Source organism: Triticum aestivum, chromosome 1A (assembly GCF_018294505.1).
Source record: "Triticum aestivum cultivar Chinese Spring chromosome 1A, IWGSC CS RefSeq v2.1, whole genome shotgun sequence".
NCBI classification, from domain to species: domain Eukaryota; kingdom Viridiplantae; phylum Streptophyta; class Magnoliopsida; order Poales; family Poaceae; genus Triticum; species Triticum aestivum.
In genome coordinates, this window is record NC_057794.1 from 477,654,440 (window position 1) to 477,676,020 (window position 21,581).

Genomic DNA, 21,581 nt, shown 5'->3' on the forward strand with positions numbered 1-21,581 from the left:
GCAATGACTATTCTATTCTCTTGTGCAGTTCAACCAAAATTGCGGGCACTTTGTTTGTTTGCCAAATAGCAACGGACAGACATCTCTGTCTGCACAAATATCAAGCAGCTAGTTAACATATACCACACCTTGTATTTTCGGTTTAAACATGTCTCTTCCGCTTAGCATCTGTCATGTTCTGCACTGGACAATCTGATACGGTTATGTTTTGCCTTGGACAATTTCATACTGAATTGATTTGTTGGTTCAGAGTAGAAATATAGTGCCTATTCTTCATCAGACCAAGGATATCCATGTTCGCAGTGATGGAAGAGGTGAAATCGATACAACTGAAATTGAGCATCCAATCATTGAATCCTGTCCTGCACCTCCAATGCAGGTCCACCCTGCCAATAAATTCACATGCAAACCACTAGTATTACTATCTAATGACAGTACAAAAAGAGTAGCAAGGTAGTAGCAAACCATGTACCTTGTAATGAACAGCTCATAGTGCCACCAATTGGATATAAAGGTTTGGAAAAAAACATGCTCCTAATGTTGAACCAGTTGGACTTTTGTGCAGTTCCACTAAAATCGAGCATCCCTGTTTGCATAGATATTGAAAGTGTGATTACTCTAAAAGTGGCACTAGTTGAAGCATAGACTCACAAATATAAGCATTCCAATTTCTTAATGGCAAAAGGTAGCAACACTGTTTCTAACTACCTGTTTGAAGGAATAAATAAAGCAACAACGACTGATGTCAGAAAGGCATACATAGTTTTGCTGGAAAAGTGAGCCATTCCTGACCTTTCCTCTTATTTTAAGCAAATTTTGTGTAGTTCTTCTAAAATAAAATGCCATCAATGCCTTGACAATTTAGTGACAGTGTACAAAAGGAAATGACTTAACATTACATCATGATGTCAGGTATATAGTCGACAGGCATTAGAGACAAACATACGGACCTCCTCAAGAGAACAGCCGGAGGAGGTGCCCACTCTTGACCTTTCCTCTTGTCTTCATAATTTTCTGTGCAGTTTAACCAAAGTAAAATGACATCAGCGCCTTGGCATTTTGGTGACAGTGTAATCTATAAGCATTAACAGTGCAAAAATCTGAAGGTAGTAACAAGGTTCATCGTTGGTATACTAGCTATGCAACATCATTAGAATGCCTTAGCTGAAAAATCTTTAATACATCCACAATCAACAGCTAACCCTGAAATAATCCAGTGACATTAAATGGCACTGCTTAAATTTATGGGTGGCATCAGACTGAGAGCGGCATTAGTTAAATGTGGCATCACTTTAGCAGTAGCATTGCTTGACTTGACTGCTGGCGTTATACTAACAGCAAAAAAATGGCAATAAGAGCATGGGAGGCCCATTCGGACAGTGGGCGCACCAGTGCGATGTACCTCCATGGACGCAGAGTGGTGAGGGAGGTATGGTTGCCCAGAGCAACAAATATCCAGGCAGCATATGTGGATTACGTCCCATTTTTGTTCTCTTTATCCACCTTTTTCCTATGCGAGGACAACAAACCGATCGAGCTGGCCATTCTCTATTGCGTTGTCATGCCTTTCTACCCTTCTTCAAACAAGAGACACGAGACTCGCTCCTTAGCTACTGATTTCCCCCTTTTCAATCTAGATGCGGGTTTGATGCCTACTCTCTTGGACAGTACAGTCTCCCTTCCTTTCCTTATTCAACCCAGACATGGATTAGTCTACATGAAGTTAGGTTTCCTTTAATAGTGCAAATTATGGTTTTCGTTTGTGTGGCCAGCAGAGCAGAGTATAGCAAATTGGGAACATGGTGGATTGGAAAAAGATCCACATGCAACGACGTGGCAGATGGGGCAATAGAACAAGGTTATGGTTCGAAAAGAGGTAGCACACCTGAGGGTCTGCGGGATGTAGCTTCGCACATGGTCGTCGTCCTCCGCACACACTGAGGCAACAAGCTTGGGGACGGAGGCCATCCCGCGCGGGCGCTAGGTCTGAGAGGACGGCCTTGTCGTTAGTGCGTGACCTCGCTCGCGGACGACGAGTGCGTCAACGTTGCATGTCCTTTTCTTCCCAGCGGATCTGTGACCACCGGTGAGGAGGGAGAGAGGAGCAGTATTTTTTAGATCTGGAGAGATGGTGGTAGTGTGAGAAGCAAGTGGGCAGCCCTTAGCAAGAAAGCACTCAAGCTCCAGCCTATATATCTTTTTTATACTACTAGTACTGGAGGTGGAGTAGTGGTAGAGTAGTTTATATTTTCTCTGCATACAGTACCAGTTAGTCGTGCCTCAAAACTGATCGGCACACCATTAAAAACATAAAGGTCAATAACTGATGCGGCACCTCGGGCCAACGCGGCCAGATCGCATTTTGCACGAGAAATTACACACCATGTTTCGTTGACATGTGGTCCCATTCCAACATATCAGTGAGATGACGGCGAGTAGTAGGAGTATTTCCGAACGGACGTGTAGGCCGGGGCGCCTCTTCGTGAACCGTGGCAAACTCGCAACCGTCCACCAACTCTTCGCCTTTCCCTCTTGATTTGGAACTGTTGTCGCATGCTCTTCCTCTCCCTCCTCCATTTTCCTTCAGCCCTTCACCCTTTCTTCTGCCATTGTTCGATCGTCTTCTCCATGGAGGGAACAGGCCAGAAACGACCTCGTCATTCTTGCCCCGATCTAAAAGATGACATGGTGGAGGAACTCATTATTCGGTGCGACGTCATTACCTCGGCTAGCATGGCAGGTTCGTTCAAGCCCATTCTCGACTCAACAAATAACATCATTACAGAGAACCCAAGAGTCAAGGAGCGGTTTGATCTCCCCTATCTTCTTCGCCGTGACCTTGATGACTGGCGCCGGCACGACGGAGGCCTCGCCCTGTGCCAGTTGATGCCGCTTGATAATGATACGTATGATGTTAAGATGCCATCGGTTGAGGGCAAGGCTTGGGCGGGTGCAAATGGAGATTGGGTTGTTTACATTTGGTCCAACTGCGAGTGGGAACTTGTGAATGTGTACACTCGTGACCGGGTTCCACTTCCAAAAATCTCAGCAGACTGCCCAGAGGTTAAGCACACCAATATCGTATGCACGTTCAAATACAACCATGGTGACTGTCTTCTATGGAAGATAGCAATTTCTCGAGTTCCCAACCGCTCTTGGAATTAGAACAACTATCAAGTTGTTGCTATCTTCGACAAGCTTTTTGCCGTCCTTCGTGGTTCGACTCGATGGGTATTGCTCAAAAATCAGTTTCTGTACACAGATGAGTACTATGATGCAATTCAATACGAGGGCCTTGTGTTTGCTGCCACCACTCGTGGCACTGTTTTTGCATGGGATCCTTGTAGTTTTGGTATGTTTGTCTTCCACCATAATTATAATTTTTTCATCCACATGCATGCGGGTTAGCAAGTTTCCCTTTACTAATTAACCTTCTTATTGTGTTTCCAAGGTCCTGTGAACATCCCACCACCTATACTTGAAAATTTTTATAACCAAGGGGGAGATGACGATGGTGATGATCAGGAGCATGAGGACGAGCAGAACCCATATACTCAGTGGTGCCTAGCAACTAATTCCGATGGATCACCTCTTCTTGTGTGTATATAGCCCACTGATGATGTTACTACTAAGGAAGCAGGTGTAGTCTCCCATGGTCGCACTCTCCGGACCTATTCCAACACCCGTTGCATGGTATTCAGGATGGATACTAGTGTGCTAGCGCCAACTCCTTCTCCCTGGTACAGAATTGATAGTCTTGGAGAAAACTCGCTCTTCCTTGGACAAAACTATCCGATGATGGTGAAAGGCGATCCAACTGCTGTTGACACAATGTAAACATTATCATTTCTGAGAAGCAACTGTGTCTATACCTCGGACATTTGGGTGTTTCCCTACCCTGGTACTGATATAGTAGGCATCTTCAGCCTGGATGATCAGTCCTGCGTTGGTCTCCAGATCGACAACGGATGGCCCGTCCCAGAGAATCACTTGTGTTTCAAAGCAAGCGTTTCCAACGCCGTGGAATGGTTGAGTTGAAGTTCATTTCATGGCTTGTTATTTGTTTTGTGGTGAAAACTTTAGTATTTATAATGTATCCTCGTTGTCGATGTGGGTTGATGACCTGTTGTATGTAATAATATGATATGCCTGTGATAAACTTACTAAATTTATGAATGGCTTTCGAGTCGCTTCTCTGAGTGAGTGGTGCGAAGAGGCAAAAAAATCTTTTCCGAATACATAATTGTACGTGCATTGCAACAGGTTATCGGATGAGGCCAATCAACAATAGTAGTACACTATTTGTACTAGCTTCACATGCTTCGCGTGTCGGGCGGGTGTTTTTACTATGGCCATATGTTAATGTGTTCGTTGTACGTAACCAGCACCTCGAATCCTCGATACTAGTATACAATATAGTAGTAGGAGTAAGTAGTAGGAGTAGTAGGGTGGCATGGGCCAGAACAAGCATTCACGTCCAGGAGTACGGCACATGCCACCACCACGACATCCATCTGACACCATATTATTTCTTGGAGTCCGTGCTAGAGTAATCTCTTCAACCTCATCGTTTCTCTAACTTCAGCCATCGCGCGGCGGGCGAGGTGGAAGTTTTCCGATAGTCGGTTTCCTTAACTGTGGTCCCACTTGTAAGGCCAACTCCAACGCACGACCCCAAATGCACCTCCCTTTTGCACGAACTCCAATGATAATTTTGACTAGAAAAGCAAGACCAAAGAAAACAAGAACCACAAGAATACATTTTACTACTCCTGTAAGTTGGATTAGTTCCTTCTCGATGCATTCATTGTTGATCTGCGAAGGCTCGATCTTGCGTCTATGCTAGCTAAAAGTGATAGAACATCTACTAAATTGCGCTCTATCAATATATGGATGTAATCTTCTTTCCAATACAAAAACTTGTATCCATTCTACTCCCACCGTTGCACAATACATGCCTTCTATTTGTCAAAATATATATGTATCTAGACATGTCTTAGTATATAGGTACATCCATTTTTGGACAAATGGAAGTCAAGTATTTTGGAACGGAGGGAGTACACAATAAAATTTTAAGTTAGCACAACTAGTCTAATCTGAGAGCAGAACCGAAGATTAGGTCGGGTTCTTCCTCCTTTTGCCGACACGTGGGACATCCAGCATCCAGGTCGTGTCATGAAAGAAATAGAGTGGTAGTTGAACCCACAAGATGTGCATCTTGGGTTAAACTGTAAATAGAATCTTACTACTCTTGAGTAACTCCAAAAGCGGCAACCGAAGATCTTTATTGGATTTGTTTTTCATCACCAGCACGTCGAGGTGAAAGATGTGCAGGTTCAGTGGGTCCTCTTGCGTTTTCACTGACATGTGGGGCCGCATGTGAGCAAACAGACGATGGGCTCCACGCGTCCGCTGGCTGGCTGAGAAGAGAGGTAGAGGAGGGCTGAGCACGAACTGCAGGAAATTTGTTCTACGTACCTCGATATAGGCTTGATATAGTGGGGTGGTATGGGCCATAACTAGCATTCACGTCTAGCAGTACGGCCCATGCTACCCATACGAGTCCCATCCGACACCAATTTTCTTGGAGTCCGTGCTACAACCATCTCTTCTCCCTCCTGTTTTCTCAGCCATCGTGCGGTGGGCGGGGTGGGGGTTTGCCGATAGTCGGTTTGCTCAACTGCGGTCCCACTTGTAAGTGAAAATGCAACACCGCACGCATTCCTGGTTGAGCAGCGTGCCGGACCAACCGTGTGGGGGTGCGACGCGGACATGGCATGCTTTTCCTTTTGAACTCGTAACTTGTAAAATTTGGTTCTGCTCCATGGCGCGACCGATAGATAGAAAATAATGATTTTGCCAAGAGTAATGAGAAGTTTGGTTCTGGCGCCGTTCATGCATGGAGTACGTACGAAAATTATGAAGTTGATTCGAAAGGTAAGATAATTACTGTAGTATCATATACTACTACATGGATTTGACGGAAAGATAAAAATACATACGGATCCATCAACGTTCAACGACATCCTCACGCCCTAGTGCGCCGGGTCACCAGCCGACGTGTGAGGAGCAGCGGCGTTCGCGGCGAGCTCAACGTGCTTCTGAAAAGTGTCGTCCAAGGTTGCCCTGCGCTCCGAGAAGGCCAGCGTCCTATCGTCCTCCTCTTGCATGTAGTTAGTCCTTGTGGACGATTTGCGCATAGACGTGGGTGATTATGTCGATGGTGTCTTGCTGCGCCAGGCGCTGCGCGGCGAGCGTGACCTCGAGGTGGACATCCTCCGGCGCGACGGCGGGCAGTCGCAGGGCCACCAGTGCATCGAAGAGGTTGTTACCATAGTGGCCGTTGAGGGTGGCGGGCATCGCAGAGCCTGGGCGCTTCGGCTGGAGGCTTACGTCAAAGTCGTCCGCAAGTTTCTTGACGATGGTGAACTTGTCGAGGAAACCGACGAGGACCTCATCGAGCAAGGAGATGAAGCTGTCGTCCAAGCGGCCCCTCGCCCTGGCGGCCTCAAGCAATACTACCTGGAGACGTTCCTCGGTGCCGGGCCGCAGGCCGGCATCGTGGACCATCTGGCACAGCCGGCTGATGCTCGTGCTCATCGCCTCCATGGGTCTAGCGTAGCTTCTAGTCAACTGATCTTGCGATTCGAGTGATCACTCAGCCCTTGGTTAGCGTGCGTAGGTGCATAGGATTTCGTACTACTCCTCGTCCCTCTACTTCACCTGCCTTTGGATGTATGATAGGTGGGCCAGCCACCGCCTGGGGCCACGTGTCATTCACCCAAAGGCAGTTGCCGTAAGTCAATGAAGCTAGGCCCCCCTCCGTGCCGGTGCAGTGTAGTCATCTCACCGGACCTCTAGTTGGGGCCAAACGAGAGAAGTTTGATTTTTACTGGTTTATTGGTCCCCTTTGCATTTTGCTCTAAGTTTTGACCTTTGATTTAACTAATAAAATGTTAATGCATGTAAAGAAAAATGTTGTGTAAGGCACCTTATGAAAACCAAATAATCCCAAAATACTTAGGCACGGTGCATTAACTCCCTCCTTGTTTCTTATTTCGTGACATATCAGCCAATGAGAGATGTGGGCCGTGCATGCTTTCAATGACTTGAGACTACCAAACATGACATGCAGTGTTTAGTTCATTGCATGTAATCCTATTAGTACTCTAGTTAGGAGTAGAAAAAAACATTAAGTTCTCTCGCCGATAGGAATAAAACACCATGTATTTATTTACAGAGGGAGCAGTACATTTTTGGTGACATGCATTACTAGATATTGCTAGTCAAATACTAAAATCCAGATGGACGTGGTAGTACTCCTAAATCCAGACGGTGGTGCTACTGGTACTAGTAGTAGTACTACCAATGTAGTAGTAGGAGTACTAGCACTGTACTACCCGTTGGTCAAATTATTACGTGCTGCTCCTCAAAGTGAAGTGACAAGACCCTGCGCCGGAGATGACACCTGAGTATAGGCGCCGTGTTCGGCATACCATAGTCAGCCTCACTGTCTGCAGTCACTATCATCATGGCTGTAGAGCTAGCCTGCTTACAACTAGCCCTGTTCGACATAATTTCCCGTGAGTAGATGCCCGTGCATTGCACGGAACACCAAGATTGGGGGTGGACGGCTCCGGCAGCGGCCATCGTGCCAGATTTTTCCACGGCCTTCTACACATAGATGTGGTGGGGAGGATATGAGGCTGATTGTGAGAGACAAGAATTTGTTTGTAAATAGGGAACAAGTGCGGGCATATTTTTGCAAAAATGGAGAAGCTTCGTTTGTATGCGTCAGATCTACATCCGACGGCTATTGGTGAAAGATGGGAGGCACAACATCATCACCAACTCAGGACCTGTTTGATTTGCAGGATTTTGAAACGCAGGAATAGGACACAGCAATATTACAAGTTTCAAACTGATATTACAAACGTTAGGAGTAATGTTGCACCTACGAAGAGGGAATTACTAGGAAGTTTACGTAAGAACTTTCGTTACTTTAGGTGGATGCAGCATTATCATACAAGTCACTAATGGGCAAATAATTTTTCGAGTCTCTGTCCACTTGATGTTTCAAAAACAAATTCAGCTTCTGCGGAGACTTTGTCATTTAGGCTTAGACGCTTGCGGTGATCATTACGCCATTCATTGTTGCACCAGAGAACGCCAAACCTCATTACCTTGAGCACACTTGCCTCCAGAACAAAGAACCTGGCCAATTTAATCTCAAATGTGCTGCCTCGATAGTCGATCAAATCAATTTCTGTAAGATGTAGATCAAGGCATTCGATGAGATTGTTATAGTGCAGCATGTTTTTCACCTTTGACTCTTTTTTTATCTGCAAAAGAAGAGAACATATTAGAGCAGCTGGCTACATAATATTGCCGTGTCATCAAGAGGTACCAATATCATTTGCTCATACGATAGGGTTGGCTGGCTAGTGATATTTTTTCACTCTCTCTCTCTCTCATTTAACTAGGAGCACGTGAAGAGCTTGGGCATTTGTTGCCTTCCACTATGTGGCCGATGCCATATTTCGCAAAAGTATGCCACATAACACACATCAATGTCAAATCAAAAGATTTTGGCATCGCTCTCGCGATGTGAGAGAGTTGGCACCGCCGTGCACACAGACCCACATGTATAAACAAATCAATCAAACCAACTACACTAGCCTCTCACTCTCCCAAACAAGTGTTTTTTTATTGCCTCAGTCCTCTCTCTCTCTCCCACGCAGTGTTTTTTCATTGCGTGAGTTAATTTGGCACCGGAACAAAGTAGGTGATCCAGATTGGGACACCAGGTGAGCAATGGAGGGGCATCGATGCCAAATGCATCACAAGTGAATTTGGCACATGTTTTGGCCTACATAGCCCACTTTTGTAATACTATCTCGTATTTAGTATAAAATTTTGACCATAGATTTACCTAAGAAAATGCCAATGCATGTCACTAAAAATTACACCATTTGAAATTATGTTCAAATACGGATCCAATGATATAGTTCTTAGTGACATGCATTAACATTTTGTCAGTTAAATCTATGGTCAAATTTTGATACTACAAAATTGGAAGAGTAAACCAGGACGGAGGTAGTACTTGCTCTTAGGGTAACCCTAGAGTTACTGGAGTAGTCTAAGTTACATTCCACTATGACTAGCCAAGGCTACTATAGTAGTACAGCATAAAAATGATACAGGTGATCACATGAGAAAAATACTAAAAACATTTCTTTCGGTGAAGTGCATAGATGCAGTTTTGAACACTACACTTGTCATCGTAATTTGGTTTCAACTTACTAGCGTGCGGGGTGCTACCCCGAGTGGTTTCAACTTTATTTACTTCACCGTGTGTCAGATGGGCCTCTAGTTTACTTATTTTCACCCACTGCCACATGCGCCAGCACACGAAGATACAGAGCATGAGCTGACAAGGCAACATGTGGATTGGCTGACCGGTCAACTAAACAATATACGGAGCTATACAATGACACAATGAGCATATAATCCGTCGGTATAGAGAGTTCCAGTGAGAGGGGAGGCCCGTGAGAGATAGCAGAGAGAGAGAGAGAGAGAGAGCTACTCCCTCCGTTTGATAATGTAGTTCCAACATTTTTTAAAGTCAAACTTTTGAAACTTTGACGAAGTTTATACAGAAATTACTTATATCTACAATACCAAAGATAAATGATAGTATGAAGTAAGTACATGTTGTGATGAATCTATTGATCGTTCCAGATGTAAATGTTTTTCTCCACATATACCTGGTCAAACGTTTCTAAGGTTTGACTTTTCAAAACATCCACAGAAATATTTTACATCTCACGTCCACACCAGGAAGTACCGACCATCAAGGCATGAGGGTCAGTTCACGAACCAAACTGACCAATAAAGTTTGAGAGAGATTGAGGAGCCCCGATAAGGCTGAGTGGTGCATCAGATAGCTGAGAGGGGGAAAGAGATATTCCATCCGCTCGATAATGCAGTGCATGTAAATTTTTTAGAAGTCAAACTTTGGAAACTTTGATCAGGTTTACGCAAATGTTATTTATATCTACAATACCAAAGATACATCATACAAAACTACATCTCATGGTGAATCTAATGGTATATGTTTGTCGTACTAGATGTAATTATTTTTCTCCACGTACATGGTCAAACTTTGTGATGTTTGACTTTTCTATAAATCTATATGCTATGGACCGAGGAGAGTGCCTCAGTCGAGACAGATCAAGTGCGTGTGAAGGAGAATGAGTAAGTGTGCAAAAAGAGTATGTGCGTGAAAGAGAAAGTGACAACAAACGATAAATTAGAGAGAGCGTGTGTTTTTTCGTTTCTTATGTGAACATATCACGCATGCATCTCCGAGATGGAAAAGCGAGGTGAGGAGTTACACGAAGATAGCTAGTGTGTGATTGTTTGCAACGAAGAGAGACACCCCTGTAGCACATGTCCAATAGAGGTGTGGCCAACAAGGAACAAAGGTCGAGAGGGACACATGGATGGCATGGACGCATGGGGAGGGAGAGAAGGTGTGTTTGTGATAGAGAGATCCCGTCGAGATCGTGAGGGGACTATATGGGTGGGAGATCGATGGAGTGCGTGCGCGATGGAAAGATGCCCCGAGAGAAATCGAGATAGACCATGCACATGTTTCTGATGGAGACTAAGATTAGCTAGTCATATACGTATAGGGGGGACTGCGTGTGCCTACAATTGAGTGAGAGACCATCATACTTGGCTAGCTGGGCATGAGATTGTGTGTGTGCGCGTGTGAGATGGAGAGAGAACGAGTGGGAGAGATAGAGTTTTAGATGGGCCTATCGAGTGCGAGTGAGATATGCATGTGTATGTGTGACCCAGGTGGATGGAGAGTTTGAGAGAGGGGGGGAAGAGCTATGAGACGACATAGTGGTGCGTGAGTGAGTTACAGGCAAAGAGCTAAGGAATCTATGTGTGTACGATGAGTGCACCCAAGATATCTAGCTTGGACTAGCTAGAGTATCATACATAGTGTGCGAGAGAGACCTATAGATGTGTATATATGCATGCGAACTAGAAAGACCCCCCCCCCCCCACACACACACACAAAGCGAGAGAGAGAGAGATGGAGAGAAAGGGAGAGGGACGAACAAGGTTTTTGTGTCGGATGCGTGCGACAGAATTGAAGATTGTTGGCGAGAGAGAGAGAGAGAGAGAGAGAGAGAGAGAGAGAGAGAGAGAGAGAGAGAGAGACAGAGAGAGAGAGAATATGAGTCCGGGAGAGGGGGAGGTCGCGTTTTATGCATCAAAGACTGATATAAACCATGTTTCGATATAAACTTGCATTCAAATATTTAAATTGGAGAACATGTTGTCTGCAATCCACACATGAACGGATATATGCGTATATCAAACAAGTTCATTAATTTGACTTCCAAGATGTTCATGGAGTACTATAATACTGTACAACATGCTACTCGATTGAAGTGTTCAATTTTGGATTTAGTTCACTATTTTTACCTACTGAACGAGCTATTTCATTGAATCGAGATATTTCATTTTGGGTTTGATTCGCATTTTTGAGTGGGTCAACTATTTGTCATATAGTAAATCGCTAGCAACGAGCATGTAAAAACACATTACTCCCGAGCATCATCTCTCCATCTAAAAAAGAAGTGGCAAGCTAATATTTCAAAATTTGATCCGAATCGACTTGGTAAGGTAGACGTGGATGCTCGTTCTCCCAAAATTTGAATGAACCGTTAAACATCCTCTCTGCTCGGTGGAATTCGCCCAAGCAAATAAATGGGAGACGCGAAATTACCGTCCTATGTGGGACATGCATCAATTGTCCCATTGTACATCGAGGGTAGGTTCGTAACTTCATCCAAGCGCGCCTTCTACTCGGCCGAAATGACATGTGCCGAATAATTCATAAACCATGGTCGGAAAAACACGCTCTCCTCGCCCGAAATACCTCGCGCCCACTATTTCAAAACACGCTCTCCTCGCCCGAAATCGCTCGCGCCCACTATAGTTCAAAACATGCCCTCCTCCCTCGAAATCGCTCCCGCCCAGAGAAGCAAAGTTACTCTACTATCCCCGACCCTCAGCACACAGACCCAAGCCGAGAAGCCTATAGGCAAGGGTAGAACTGTAACTCCCCCTCACATTTCAGACAAATGCGTCCATAAGACATGGTTCCACTCCCCTCCCAATTTCCCCTCCCCGCCCCCATTCATATGTCGTGGGCGCCAAATCACCATCTCCCCGGGAAGCTCCCTTCTCCTGAGCCGCGAAACCTCAGCCCCACCTCCATGGCGCCCCCACCGCACCAATTTCACAGCCGCCCTCCTCCCTAATGCCGGAGACGCTGTCCATTTGCCGTCGTGCACTGGGTTGTGTGCCTCTTACTCCGTGCTGCTGATGCTGCCTCGACGACGGCCGCGTGAACTGTACCGGAGCCGATTCACCCCCGCCATTGTTCACGGCGTCGAAGCGGCTCCAACTTCCGATCCGTCCAGAGTCCTGGCGCTGCTTCGGCGTAGCCGTCGACCGTCGCGACATCGCTCTTTCCCTGCCGCTGGTTGCCACCGCAACCGCGCCGGCCTGACCGACTCGGCAGCTGGACCTGCCTAGTTCACCATGCCGCCAGATAGGTTGCACCATCATCTCAGATCACTTTATTTAGGCGTCAGTTTTTTGAATTTTTATTCTGGGCCAATCGATTTGCAATGGGAAGCAGCACCCCTCGAGGCGGTGGAGCTCCTAGGCTGCCGGTTGGCTGGTGTCTAACGTAACGATGCGGGGCCGCAAGTTCGCCACAGAAGCAGCACTTAGATGGCTTTCTTTTAGAGTTGTGTGGGTTGAAGGTATAGCCGCCGCCGGAATTGGGTGACGGGGAGTCTTTGTGGATTGGCCCGGGGGCGGCGCAACCACGGCAGTGCAGTGGGGCGGGGAGCGGGGTTTTGGCCGGGGCCACGGACGGCGGAGGCAGGCTGCTCTGTCGTTCGTCGCTGGCTCTTCGGGGAAGATTCCGAATAGTGTCAGCCGGGAGGCACAAGACGGCCAGCCATCCGGCGTAGATCGAACAATACCAAAATAAAATAAAATCGTGTGACCCCAATTTAGTCTTCAGTCAACAGACGTGTGACCACTCTCGTACCTTGCTGTTGATCTCTTAGTTTATTTCTTCAGATCAAAGAGATATGTCATTCTTAACATTATGCGTTATCTGCATCTTCAGACACACCGTCTTCCGACTCACCGCAGCTGCTCCAACAAGGGAAGCATACACCAGAAGGGAGTTATAGTGCCCACTCAACAGTTCCCTGCATCGAATGTGTGTGCCCGACATGCACAGCCACAACAACTGCAGGGCCATCGACAAGTCAGCACATGATGCTCACTCCTATGCATGGCAGCCAGATAGGTTGTACCCTCATCTTACTTGTGTGCAACATTTATGGCTTTGTTATTCATCTAAGCATGGAAAATAGATCATCACATTTCACTGTATATTCATGCTGATCTCTTACGGGTCTTGTTCAGGAGTTAACGTTGTTCCATAGTTCAGCTAAGATACTTGTTCTTTAGGTAACATTGTTCCATAGTTATCATCCATCAGCCAATGCTATCCCACAGGCGGGTGATTATAGTATTATACCACTTCTAGTATTTCCTATGTTTTTCTTTCATACTTTTGTGTGCCATCTAGTTAATCTCGAGTACAAACGATACATATTCTGTAGCTTTCATCTATGTTCTCCCTTTAGTTTATGAGACCTGTTGCTGCTAGTTAACCCCAGTCCTACTATTTATGTCGTCTCCTACAGGCACTCATTACATAAATCTAACTACTAATTGTCTTCCATGCATGTCAGATATAATTGCACACACTGATATATCCACAAGAACCTCACGGAGCAATGTAAAGGCCAATAAACTTGATGTCAATGATACCCAATATGATGGAACATGTAAAGGCCGTTCTTCAGAAGACTTGCAGAAAGATGATGAATCCTCTTCACCTCACAAGGTCCTTGCTCTAACTTGGCCTGTGATATGGGTACAACATGCATATAATGTACTGGAGTGTATCTACTCTGTTGCAATGCCATGTGCTTAGCATGCTGATCATGCATGTAAATATGTCATGCCTTCCTGTTTTTCAGTACCTATTCCATTCATGATAACATGTTTACAAATTCATGTATTGTCATTCTACTATATCGCAATGCCATATGCTTATTTTGGACATCATGCTTCAGAATATATTATGCATTGTTATTCATCAGTATGTACTTCATCTGCCTACCATACCATGTTTTTTTACATTGAAGTTCTATTCTAGTGCTCTGTTGCAATGCCATCTTATTTTCCCAATAATACACGTGTATGTTGCCTTAGTTATTTTTGTACATATTCTGCTAGCATACAGTTTTACATTCAACTAGTGTTTTTTTGCTGTGTTGTCCTGTCGTATCCCTAGCTGTTACACCATACTCCCTCCGTCCGGATTATATGTTGCCGAAATGGATAAAAAAGGATGTATCTAGAACTGAAATACGCCTTGACCCATCCGTTTTTTCCGGATGGAGGGAATACATGTCAATATGTCATGCCTTTATTTCTTCAGTACCTATTCCATCTCTCTGATGCCGCATGTTTTATAATTAAAGCACCATTCTTCTATACAAGGCACGTAAGGGGAAGACGACTATGTTAGAATCTGAAGGGTTATAAACAAGGCCTTTGCAAAAGATCCAAACGCCAGGAGATAATAAACCAACTCTAGTTTTTATAGATACTGCTCCAGCACAGAGAAACCCAACTCCTACTGATAATAAGCAGATTCTAGTGGCCAAAGAACTAGTCTGCTCCAGTCCAGCAAAAATATGTCAACTCAATTCTAAGAAGCATGTGCGTATCCTTGCATCATGAAATTTTATAGCACGCTGATCATATTTTCTACATGTTTCTTACCCATCTCTCTTTTAGAAAATAAGCATAACAGATAGAACATTTTCTGCAATGGTATCGTTTATGAGGAAAGATTCTTGCAGGAATTCTCTGTGCTCCAATGTAGATGTAAGTACCTGTTGTATATCACTATATTTTTACATCAGCATGTATTTTGTTAATCGGCATGAATCCAACCTTTATCTGATCTAAATTTAGTTGTAGCAAAATGTATGATTAAAGGCCACAATGTTGATTTTTGCAAGGAAAACTACCTGGTAGTTTTGCATCCTCAGCTGCATGAGTGTACTATCTCATATCAGTGGGTTTGAATACTTTGGTTCCGTAGTGGGTTTGTCAGTGTTTTTTTACTGTGTTGTCCTGTCGTATCCCTAGCTCTTACATCATACTCCCTCCGTACGGATTAGATGTCGCAGAAATGGATAAAACTGGATGTATCTAGAACTGAAATACGCCTAGACCCATCCATTTATTTTCGGATGGAGTGAATACGTGTCAATATGTCATGCCTTTCTATTCTTCAGTACCTATTCCATCTCTGATGTAGCATGTTTTATAACTAAATCACCATTCTTCTATATAAGGCATGCAAGGGGAAGACGGCTATGTTAGAATCTGAAGGGTTACAAACCAGGTATTTGCAATAGATCCAAACGCCAGGAGATAATAAACCAACGCCATTTTTCATAGATACTGCCCCAGCACAGAGAAACCGAACTCCCACTAATAATAAGCAGATTCCAGTGGCCAAAGAACTAGTCCGCTCCAGTCCAGCAAAAGAATGTCAACTCTATTCTAAGAAGCGTGTGCGTATCCTCGCATCATGAAATTTTATAGCATTATGATCATATTTTCTACATGTTTCTTACCCTTCTCTCTTTTAGAAAATAAGGTTAAATGATACAAGACTTCCTCCATTGGGATCGTATTTGAGGAAAATATCTTGCGAGAATTCTCTATGCTCCAGTGCTGATATAAGTACCTGTTGTATATCACTATATTTTTACATCAGCATGTATTTTGTTAATCGACGTGAATCTAACCTTTATCTGATCTAAAATTAGTTTTAGCAAAATGTTAAAGGCGCCAATGTTGATTTTTGTAAGGAAAACTGCCTGGTAGTTTTGCGTATTGAGCTGCATGAACGTTCTATCTCATATCACGCACAATACTGAATTGTAGTGCTTCTCTGGTTGCCCATTCATTCATTGTGTCAATGTTGCTTTCGTATTACCTTACCTGGCTGATGATAGCTGTGACATATTGTGTTAATTTGGTGTAGGCTAGTTGCCCAAATGTTCGTTGTGTCAATGTTGCTTTCCTATTATCTGACTTGGCCAATGATAGCAATGCTAGTGTGTTAATTTTGTGCAGGCTGCTGAAGATAAGAAGACAAACTCTGAAAACAGCAAGGCAACCCCATTGTTTCTTTCCAGTAAATCTAGGCCAGGTAATATGGCAATAACTCATGATTAATCTATTTGGTTCCCGTCCTAATTTATGTTATGATGCAGTGGTTAAGACACTCTCCACTATCAATAATACAAGCCTGCCAAAATCGCCATCTGAATCTGTTCAGTATCCTTTGTCTCGAATGCAACGAAATAAATGTATGTTTGTGAACCGATTAATGGCTGAAGAAATGATGGAAATGGTGGATGAATCACAGGTGCAGAGTCGTGCGACACAACAACTAATCAATGTTTTCAGAGACAGTGTGGCAAAGCAGCAAGAACTTGCCCACATGCTTATGGACGTCATCTGTGCTGAGGTTGCAGATTGTGACGTTGTAGATGGTTAGGTTCTCCTCATTTATTTGCACTGGCATCAATCTTTGATTGCCCAGTGGATGTAATTTCCTGTAATATATTATGGATGTGCAACATTATTCCCTGTATGCTGTACCTTTGCTCGTCGTAATGGGCTCAAATTATCTAATTTGGCCTAGAGACATGAATGAACTTTAGTGGGCCCATTAAGTTAATGGGCTGTTACTAGGCCGAAAGTTAATGGTCGGCCCTCTTACCTCCCAGTTCGTTAACAGGCCGACATCGAAGCGGGCAACAGGTGGCCCCAATTTATTTCACGGGCCGTTAATAAGTCGTTACTAAGTTTGGGCTACATATGGCCCAACTATACTGTAGGCCTTTAGCAGGCCGAAAGAGACAGCAGGCTTGTATTGGACCATGAAGAGCACGGGCCGCTAAGAGGCCGAAAGTCAGGTCATATTGTAAACGGCCCAACTGTGTTGTTGGCCTTTAGCAGGCCGAAAGAGAAACCGGGCTGGTATTGGACCATGAAGGGCATGGGCCGTTAAGAGGCCAAAACTAAGGTCCGACTACAAATGGCCCAACTCATTTATGGTTCGTTAATAGGCCGAAAAGCACACAGGGCCGGGAATTGGCCCAACACTTAAATGGGTTGCTAAAAGGCCAAAACTCAGGTCCAACTACAATTGGCCCAGCTGATTTATGGGCCGTCAATAGGCTGAAATTGACACCGGGCCAGAAATTGGCCCAACACTTAAATGGGCTGCTAAAAGGCCGAAACTCAGGTCCGACTATACAAATGGCCCATCAGATATATGGGCCGTCAAACAGGCTGAAAGACACACCGGGCCGGAAATTAGCCCAACATTTAAATGGGTCGCTAAAAGGCAGAAAGATGTACATCCTGAAAATTGTCCCATCCATTAAATGGGCCGTTAACAGGTCGAAATCTCATCGGGACGATATTGAGCCCAAATATATCATGGGCTGTTAACGGGCTCGAACTGATGATGGGCTGCAATGGTGTCAAATCTTTAACGGGCCGAATTAGCACATCTCGTATGGGTCGTCGGCTTAAATGGACCAGACACAAGTAGGCCTTATATGGGCCGGCCTGCTAATTTTTACTGGGTCGGCCTTCTTCACCGGAATGTGCCACTGTTGGGTCGTGCCACGTGTCGACCTATCATAGGTGCCTCCTGTCCAATGAGTGGATGACATCTGTCCCAACGATGAGCCGACACGTGTTTCCTCTAGCCAATGATAATTTTACACATGGAAAATCCCCATTGGTCGGGGTTGTTAACGGGTTATCGGATCCAAAACCCGACCCGATAGCTTAACGGTGTTCCGTTACGGTGGATGCCACATGTCGGTCACCCTTGACGAAAGCACTTCTGTGACGCGCGATTTATCATCATGGAAGTGGACACTTCCGTGATGATAATTTTGGTAATGTCATGGAACACTTGTATGACAACACAGGTATGACTATCTTGATTCTGTCATAAATTTTTCATGGATGTACATGCATGACAAAAAAGGTGACCTACTGTGACAAACACGTATCATCACGGAAGTGTATTTTTTTGCAATGTCCACATGTACCTTTTCTTCGCCATTATATGCATCTATATGACTTAAGTTTTGGCCAAGATGGGTTGCCCTACGTTCCCGTTAATTCGGCTAGGGCATAACGGGAGCACCTCTGCGATTGTTACTGCCGGGTCAGCCGGATGTGTACCTCAGACTGGGTGAAGCCAAAAGCTAGTGTTCTTAAGGGAATATTCGGTCGGTGAACAAAAGATGATTTTGATTTATTCATTTTCCATATGTGCCCCCAGATGTTTTTTTCCTGCGTTTCCTCTCAGAGTCTGGACATGCATTTTAGGGCATGCGTACCTAGGGAAAGGAACCCTTAACGGAACTATTCTCCCTGGAAGATGTTTCTTACTACCCATGTAATATAACATAACTAGTTGGGCACTTGTTTGTTCAAGCACTAATGACCCCTACGCCTGGTCTCCACGCATCCCCCGGTTCTTATATAACGGAGCGGGTCTTCAGATACACTTCGGACTATTGGGTCCCGAGGTTGAAGCGAAAAGGTCCGCCATGACAAATGATCTACAATCCGGCTAGAAAGCAGGCGGAGAAGGATGTGGAGTGCCGCCATGCACCGGAGAAGGAGGCTGAGTGCCTTGATCACTCGCCGGAGGAGGAGGCGGAGGAGGAGGCGGAGTGCCCTGACTCGCCGGAGGAGGAGGACGAGGAGGAGGAGGCGGAGGCATCCGGTTCGGAAGGTTGATGCGCTCCTTCCGCCATAGGCATAGGGTCTTCGGAGAAAAACCTAGCCGAGTCTCCCCTTAACCGATAGGGCGGTCAAGCTCGAGGTCCTCAAATCCGTCTGTTATTACATCCACCATCACCCTAGCATATCCTTCTGGAATCAACCGGCAGTGAAAAGTTGCGCCAAGTTCAGGAGGTGCAACAGAGCCAACATCCGCCTTGACTTTTAAATTCTTCCATTGCGTCATAAGGTGGCAATTTTGAGACTTCGTGATTAAGTCCACGGGGTAGCTAGCAGGAGTCGCTGTCAGGACCTCGACTCGATGCCACATAGGTCTAGCATGTAACACCTCATATCACTTTGCGGCCTCACGCACGGTATTCCCACGGGTGTCGCCTTACCTTTGCCCGGGACCGTTTGCGCCTTTTGGCACACGTATATGATAGTGTCGCTAGTACCCATATGATAAGGAGCCCGGGCTAACATGGCTAGTCGTAAACCCAAAGTGACACAGACTTACAGGGACAGGCATCCATGACCCAGCAACGAACGTGTTGGTCATCAGCAAGTGGGTCCGGGCTGTAGCACTGGGCTAGCAGGACTCCGGTAAACCGGGCTGTAGCGGGCTAACAGGACTCCGATACTCAATGCGTGACATTTCCCCGAAGGGACAGACACAGGAACGAAGAAGGACACATGCCGGCCAGCCTAAGTGTTCCAGAGCAGTAGCAAGCTACCATGGCTCAGTGGTAACACTAGGAGACATTTCCCGGTAAGAGAGGCTACTAAGGATAAACAACTAGATAGTCAGATCCCACACATACCAAGCATTTCAATCATACACACAATATGCTCGATATGTGCAAATACAACAAGGCATCACAACATGACTCTATGACACAAGTACTTTATTTAAGGCTCAGAGAGCCATACATAACATACACAAAGGTATGGGTCACACGACCCAGCATTCAAGTCATACAGTCATACAAACCAGCAGCGGAAGTAACTTGTCTGGGTACAAACAAGTAGTAAAATAAAAGAGGCTTGGAAAGCCTAGCTATACTACGTGGTCCTTCACAAGCTCAGTATCACCACCTGGGCCTTAGCCTACTCATTGATGTCAACGTCTACGTAGAACCCATCAGAAGGGGTTGCAGCGTCTTCTATAAAAAAAGTAAATTATAGCAACATGAGTACAACGGTACTCAGCAAGACTTACATCAGATCCTACATACATGCATATTATCAAGAAGGGTTGGTGGAGTTGTTGCAGCAAGCCAGCTTTGACTCTTGGCTAGGCTAACCTACGAGACTCCAACTTGAAATGGTTTTGCGTACACGAGTCCACTACTCACCAATTCAATACACTACCGAGGATCCACCTCCGTCTTCCAACGGAAGAGCCATCCTCGGCACTCACACTTATCTTGAGGCTTTTAGTAGTTTCCATTTACTTGTCTATGAACTGTATAGGCAACCAAGTAGTCCTTTACCGCGGACGCGGCTATTCGAATAGATCATCATAACCCTGCAGGGGTGTACTTCTTCATACACGCTCTCACCACTTACCGTCGTTTACACGACATGTACTCGGCAACCTTCAAGCGGAAGCCCAACGTGGGTGTCGGCCACGACCTACCTAATCACCTAAGCCTCCAGTCCAGGTTTATCGCCTATCCAGGTTCCATCCGTAGGGAGTCCGGCCGAAGTTTCCCATACGGTCCCGAACGATGTGAACAGGGTTCCCGAGATACCTAACGGGTATTCGGTACACCCGGCCACGTACCTACCGCATCACAGCCCACCCCTACGGTCAGCGCTGTCCACGGCCTCCAATAGGCTACAAACACCAGAAACTACTTGCAACTCCTGGACGGATAACTAGGGTGAATAAGAAGCCGAGAGGGTCCATTGGTTTCGGGCCCAATGCATGGTAGTAGCTGATTCTTAAATGACACATACAAATCTCAGTGCTTAAGGTCGGCTTCAATGAAACAACCCACCATGTACTCCTACATGGCCTCTCATTGATACCTTTACCAAATCGTGTTCACCACGCCACTCTCATTACCGACATAATCATTTCACTCTAGCCCATCACCCAGATGAACCAGACCTGACACGACTCTATGCATAGCAGGCATAGCAAGGTAGGAACAACACATACATATGGCTCAATCAACTCCTACACATGCTAGTGGGTTTCATCTAGTTACTGTGGTAATGACAGGTCATGCAGAGGAAGTGGGTTCAACTACCGTAGCACACAGCAGTTTGAAACGCGTTGTCTTAATGCAGTAAAAGAGAGCAGGAGCGAGAACATGGGATTGTATCGATATGATCAAATGGTTGGTTGCTTGCCTGATGGTTCGATGCACTGATACGGTTCTTCGTTAGGGTAATCACGGTACTCCTCGGAGGCAGTCAGCAGGTCAACGGGACACGTCCGGGTCAAACCTGACAGTGGGTCCCACGTGTCAGTGTGATTAGATTAGTTAAAGTTTAATTAAAACTAAACTTGTTTAATTAACAGGGCTGGGCCCCACCTGTCA